The sequence below is a fragment of the Pteropus alecto genome, unplaced genomic scaffold, assembly GCF_000325575.1.
Source record: "Pteropus alecto unplaced genomic scaffold, ASM32557v1 scaffold95, whole genome shotgun sequence".
Classification (NCBI taxonomy): Eukaryota; Metazoa; Chordata; class Mammalia; order Chiroptera; family Pteropodidae; genus Pteropus; species Pteropus alecto.
The window spans coordinates 3,459,427-3,466,044 of record NW_006441071.1 but is presented as its reverse complement, the minus strand read 5'-3'; the positions used below and the strand labels follow the sequence as shown (position 1 = coordinate 3,466,044).

At 38.7% G+C, this 6,618-nt stretch overlaps 1 protein-coding gene across 3 annotated transcripts in view; it reads right to left on the bottom strand.

The window, feature by feature from the left end:
• The window catches only part of BNC2 (basonuclin 2), a 398,693-nt gene that overhangs the window by 343,364 nt on the left and 48,711 nt on the right, over positions 1 to 6,618 (bottom strand). Inside the window, exon 2 of one of the 3 annotated variants that reach the window (XM_015594488.2) lies at positions 299 to 385. The exons of the other annotated variants lie outside the window; for them this stretch is intronic. The gene's annotated coding sequence lies outside the window, so the exon portion shown is untranslated. The remainder of the gene's footprint in view (positions 1 to 298; positions 386 to 6,618) is intronic. 3 annotated transcript variants of the gene reach the window in all.

Here is a 6,618-nt window from a genome sequence, read left to right as displayed (position 1 = left end):
TGTAAATTTTTATTTATAAACTAACAAAAGTTTAGGTATATTTCTGACAGTTATAAGTGTTAGATATATTCCAATATCCAACCTTTAAAATTTTTCAAACACAGGTAGAATTAGATAAATGAAGAAATATAGACTAAGTAAAATAGTGACTGCAAATTCTCATCCATCATTTTCATTATGACTTAATTTCTTTAATTATAATTTGTTACTTGACAAACGGCAGAACTCAGAATCTTGTGGTCCTTCAAACTGAAAGATGCAGAAATTAACAGCTGTCAGGGTCTACAGTAACACCAACCTTGGTTCCTGCCCTGAGTTTACCAATTTCTTATGCTGTGTGATCTCGGGCAAGTTATTGTTTTCTCTTCAACCTCAATGTTCTCATCTGTAAAAGAGAAATGATAAGTGTGGCTACAATAAAAGGTCTGGGCCCTGGATTGAATAATAAACACTCTAATCTATGAGGCCCAGAGACATTCGAAGTAACTTGCCCAAGGCCAGCAAGCTGGTGATTCTTACAAGACAAGAACACATCTCCTGCCTTCTCAGTCCAAAAACACAGACTCTACTACACTTAAGTATGCTATCACGCAACACATTAGGTCTAGGGTAGATTTGAAAACCAGGAAGATATTCAAGGTTTTTTTTTTGTTTTTTTTTTTTTTAATGAAAAAATAAAAATGCCTTTCATTGCCAAAACCCAACAATTTTGTTTTAGAGAAAGAGCCCTGGATAAGGAGCAAGTACATGCTCAGTTCAGGTTTTAGCTCTCTCGTGTACACCTAAGCAAATAAGTATACAGCACTTTTATTTTGGCATCAGCTTTCAACAGATCAAACTCAGGTATCAGATCAAACTCAGGTATCAGCTGAATTCTTTTCTTAAGGGCTCAATGCATGGCAACTCAGGAATAGCCAAGACCAACACCCCACTGTGTTGTAATGTAGAGAGTATGAATCTTGGCTTCAATTATCATCTTTATCCAAGACAGAAAGGGGTCACCAAAATGAGCCATATCTTCTCTATAAGGATGCCAAAGGAAACAAGTCATCTCAGTAACTGTAAAATACCTGAAGCACTTTAGGAAGTTGTGATTTATAATTCTATATCTCCCAATAAAACAGTACCCCATGACAGAGACAGTGATTTATACTTCTACATGTGTGTGTATGTGTGTGTGTGTGTACACGCACTATGGAGTTTTATGAGATCTTCAGAAATCAATGAGCTGGGTATGGTGGGGATACTTCCATCACACCCAACTTATTGATAGGAAAACCAAGGTCCAGTAGCTATAGATGCTGTTCTGCATACCAGTGGCTTATGTCCTGATAAACCCATTGTAAGTTCAAAATATAAGTGGAAAATGCACTGATTACACCTAAACTGCCACATCGTAGCTTAGCCTAGCCTACCTTAAATGTGCTCAGAACACAATACCCAAAAAAGGCTGCAACATAGTATACTCTAGAGAAGCGTTTCCCAACCTTTTTGGCATCAGGGACTGGTGCTCCTAAGACAATCTAATACCTGATGATCTGAGGTGGAGCTGAGGCGGTGATGCTATCGCTGGGAAGTGGCTGCAAATACAGATGAAGCTTGGCTAGCTCACCAGCCACTCACCTCCTGCTGCGCAGCCTGGTTCCTAACAGGCCACAGACTGGTACTGGTCTGTAGCCCAGGGAGTTGGGGACCCCTGCTCTAGAGTATCAGTTGTTTACCCTCATGACTGACTGCCTGACTGGGAGCCGGGGTGCACTGCCGCTGCCCAGTATCACGAGAGAGAACATACTGCGTATCGCTTACCTTGGAAAAGATGAAAATTCAAAGTATAGTTTTCACTGAATGCATATTAGTTTCTTACCATCTTAGTCAATGGAAAAATCAAGAGTAGATCATTTGTAAAAGCTTGCCTAAGTTCACACAATAAGAAAATACATGTAGCCAGAACAAGAAACCTCATCTCCTGACTCAAATTCTTCTCTATCAACTTAATAAAAAAATACAATTTGAACAGCAGAATATAAGTGTATAATTTAAATTATGTAAAAGGATGCTTTACATCTCTTATTGACGCTTAGATGGCCACAGTGTGATGAGTACTGATAAAGCTATAGGAGATGATTAAAGAATCCCTTCAGTTCTTCTTCTGCCCCTTGCCTACTTAACCCATTGTAATGAAAGTACTAAAAAAGTCTGTAACGAAAATGTAAAGCCACTAGAATAACTTATGGTTAAAAACTTCCTTTACTTTATAAAAAGAATTCCATTTTAATATGAACTATCATTGATACCTGTAAACTAAGGCCCACTGTTATGCAATCTGTAGGACAGGCTTGGAGCAATCTTCCGTCACACAGCCATATTTCCCCCTATTCATTTATCCTTCATCTTGGCATGGGTGGGGCAAGAAAGCTGTGTTAAGACAAACAAGAGGCATTCACTCTACCTTTGTCTTCAGTTCTTGCAAGCTAGGAGTCTGGAGTCTTGACAAACTGCCCTTCACCTGGATACCCACAGCCTAAAGAGGGGCTGCAGACTGGACATCCTACAGAGCTATTTAGTTCCCTAATGTGAATGACAATTGACTGAGCCTGGGGAACTAGAGGATGCTTTAGCAGGCCTAGAGTTAAGGCCCATCAATGCACTTTCAGAAGAAGGAACCTGGCAAGCAGAACCTACAGTCAAATCCAAATCACTGCTTCTCAAATTGCAGGTCATGGGCATCAGTGGATGGTGAAATCATTTTAGTGGCATTTAACAATTTGTGCTTTAATGAAATAGAACAGAACAAAATGTTGTAAGAATAGTTTCAAGTAGAACCAGTCAAAAAAAAGTCTTAAAAGCCATTATTGCAAAGAGAGAAGTCACTCTCCAGCTCTTGTACCTGAAAGTTACCCAGTAATGCAGACAACATATTGCTAGATCCTCATTTTTTCAAGAGAAGTCAGAATTCTGAACTGTTATACGAAATCTCCCCAGTTTTTTAAAGAAAGCTCAAACTGTTCTAAAACTGTATACGGGACAAACCAAACCTACGTGAAGGCTGAACCTGGACTGACTGTTCTTGATCTCTGGCTTCAAAGAATTCTGTACACATATAATGTAAACAAGGCAACAGAACTCATCTTAAGAAAGCAAGGCAAAGCATTTCTGCCCATTGTTCCTGGGAAACTACAGAGGCATTTGGAGTGGAGGCTCTCTGAGTAGGCATCTGCAAAAGCAATACCAGTGCGGGAGAAAAGAACAGCCCCATGTGATCAAGTGAGGAAGGAAGCATGTGGCCTTGGTGACAGGGGTGTGACTAGGCAAAGAAACAAAATAGTAGTGAGCCTGGTAGTTTCTGCGAGCCTTCCTCGAGCTGGGTTAGATGATGGGGTAGAGCTCTCAAACAGAAATCAACCTTGACTTTTACTTGCACAAGTAGGTAGGTTAGAGAAATTAGATAGATTTCTTTGGGGAGTTGTGAAAAAGATTTAAACCAAAGAATGCCATCACAGTCACATTTGAGTGCTACAGCAGGAAGGGCTCTGCTTGCTCATAATGTTCACCACCCTCAACTACCCTAGAGTTTCACTGAGCTGTTTCAGGGGCAAGATGAAAGGCCTGGAGAAGGGACTGTTGCTGGGACTTAGCTTCTGCTGCTGGGTTGGACACAGACCTAGGACTAAAGTGGACAAAGATCTTCATTGTCTGGGCTTTCTAAGTTAACACTTACTTGGCAGATAAAGCTCTAAATTGATATTAGGGACTTGGGATTGGAGGATGGTGGGGCTGAGCTGAGGCTTCTTCAACCTATCTATCTCAAGAAAAAGATTCACAAAACCAGAGAATGCTACACGCCCACAGTCCCATTTGTGTATTTAAAAACATTTGGAGTCTTCTGTGCAAATGTGCAGGCCCCCAGCCCGATAGCTGGTCTTGCATCAAACAGAAAGCAAGGCCAGACGCCAGCTCCAGACCCAGCTGTTCCCCAAGCTCCTGGTGCAGGTGTGAGATCATCCCCATGAACCTCACCTGCCTGCAGTTTGTCACCTCAATGTCATTACCACAGGCAGAGATGCAGTTGGAGCTTTTGTTTTACTTCACACCAGGGGGAAGTCATTTTTGGAATTTTTCATCTTAAATAGATTTTTCTTAAATGTATGTGACACATATTCCTCACAGGACTTAATAAAATAGATATTTCTCATGCCTGGAAAGTAAACTACAGCTGCATGGATTGAAACAAAATTTATTTTTTAAAACTAACATATTCTGCTTGAAACATTCAAAATACATACTTAGCTATAATTTCTGAAAAAGTTCAGATCCAGAAAAAAATAGAACTTTCTTAGCAAGTAATTTTTAATTAATATAATGCTAATTAAGAGGACAAAGAACACTAGCGAATATACATTTACTAGTATATCTTCATATCTCTTTTTATCTACAAGGAAAATAATATAATTTCAAAATAGGGAAAATTCCTCAAGCTCTTTCTTCCCATATAATTACCACCAAGGAATTAAACAGGAAAGCCATTATTCTCAAATTCTTAAAAACCTTTTGAGTCTGATATTTCTGTAAGAAGGAAAGAAGAGATAATTGTAACTATAAAGCTTCTAGTTGCTTTAAAAAAATTTCTCATAAATGCAAATAAATAAAGCCCATTTCATTACAAGAGCTTAGGCTGAACTATATAAGGAGAGGTATTCTTGTATGTGATCTCAATGCAAAGAACATAGGTGCTTTCATTTTATTGTTTTTCATTTGCTTGTTTGTTTTTAATGAATCTAATGTATCCCTAACCATAAAGTGTCCAGCAGAAATAATGGTAATGGGAATGAGGTTTTCATGATATTCTCAGGTGAATTCCAAGATCTCCTTGTCACAATCAAGATTGTTACGACAACAAAAAATGAACCTCTGGGACTCCATAAACTCCCTAGACACTGTGTACTAAAAGGATTTGGCTTGTCTCGTCTCTCCTGATTATGCAATATATGCTAGAAGCAGGAGAATGGTGACACGGACCACTGGGCTGTGGACAATGTTTTCTGGTCCCACTTGTTTCATCTCCTCATTTACTATTTTGTGTGTTGCCCTGACACTTGCAGTGAGAAAAGGGTGGACATAACTCTAGGCGAGAACAATAGAAATGTTTTGCCTTGTCTATAGGTAAAATATGCAGGGAGGTACATATTTAAGAGCTTGGTGCAGCAGCATGTGAATTAACACACATGTATACACATACTTATACCTAGGCACCTAATACGTCTTCACTGACACAAAGACACAGGCATGTTTGGTTCTGTACAACAGATATTCTCCGTAAAGTTACGACCAATATTTTGCAACTGAAATATTCAAAGGCCTTACAGAAGCTTACTATTTAAAAGAAATTTGACTCCTTTCATAAACCAATATTTGCTAATATAAATAATCACACCTAAACTGCAAGTTTGGATTTATGTATTCAGAAACAGCATGCAAACCCATAGAGGTCACAGTTAAAATGCCCTGGGATGTGTCTTTCTTTTGTAACATTTCACCTCATGGGTAAACAGGTGACTAGCATTTCAAATGGCAATATTTGAAATAACAGATAACAGCTAGATATAGTTCAAACAAGAAAAACAGCTCAAAGATTCTTATTAGGAACAGAAGCAGGGGAACGTAACATAATGTGCCAACTGCCACACCCACAGAATATTGAGGGCGGGGAGGGTCCCTCTGCATTACAGTTATTCTACCCCCTCCAAGATTTACCAAGACAAATAAACCTCATCTGTCCACTGAGATTGGCAAGTGCCTTTTTCTTCCCTATTAGTTCTAAGGCACTCAGAGAGATAATGCTACTCATTGTACCTTATGATCGCAAAAGAAACCAACACTTCAAATGATTATCTCTATCTAGATTGCCACACCCCCATCCTTCATAGTATAAATATTCAGTGTAAAGAACAAGCTAGAATATTACTCAGCCATAAGAAGAGATGAAATACTGCCATTTGTGACAACATGGATGGACCTCAAGATAATCATGCTAAGTGAAATAAACCAGACAGAAAAAGTTGAAAATCACATGATGTCACTCATATGTGGGATATAAACCTAAAAGCAACAAATGAACAGAGACTCATGGACATGGACTATAGACTAGTGGTTACCAGAGGGTAAGGGGTGTCGGGAGGGAGGAAGTAGACAGGGTAAAATGGGTCAAATGTGTGGTGACAGAAAGAAAGCTAACTATCAGAGATGAACACACAGTGTAAATATATATATGCCTTACTGTTAAAAGTGTACAGATTAAACTTATTGGGTTTTGTTAACCAATGTCACCATAAAAAATTAATTAATTTTTTTAAATAAAGAACAAGCTATCATAAAATCTAATTTTGAGAAAGTAAGACCCCAGGAAATTACTGAACGTGTAATCGGCAAGACTTGTTTGACCAGTGTCTTAAAAGAAGCTGCCCAAATTAAACTCTTAAAATTACACTTGGAATGATAGTCTAGTTATGACCCTTTGATGGCGGGAAGTAGCTGGCATATTCAATAGCAAAAGTCAGTATGACGCTGAAGGGCAGGATATGTACAAACTGACTTTCAGATAATGTGATATGTATTTTATAA